Here is a 282-nt window from a genome sequence, read left to right as displayed (position 1 = left end):
GGACCCAGGGCGGGAGGGAGAGAGCGCGGAGGGAAGGGGCAGGAAAAGAGGAAAGGGATCTGCTTAGGGGAGAAAAGGAATGAGAGGGAAAGAAACAGAGAGGGAAGAAGAAAAACACCAAAGAGAACCCAAACCCGGCGGCTCCCGCTGCTGCGCACAAAACAAACCAACGCGGGCGGGAGGGGCGGAGGGAAGCTCGCGGCTCCGGGAGACGGAGTTACTGCTGAGCAGCGCCCGCCGCGCGGGAGGAGCCCGAGTTCTGGTGCCGCCAGAAAACGGTTC

The sequence above is a fragment of the Myotis brandtii genome, unplaced genomic scaffold (assembly GCF_000412655.1).
Source record: "Myotis brandtii unplaced genomic scaffold, ASM41265v1 scaffold888, whole genome shotgun sequence".
NCBI lineage: Eukaryota > Metazoa > Chordata > Mammalia > Chiroptera > Vespertilionidae > Myotis > Myotis brandtii.
Note: the sequence above shows the minus strand (reverse complement) of the source record.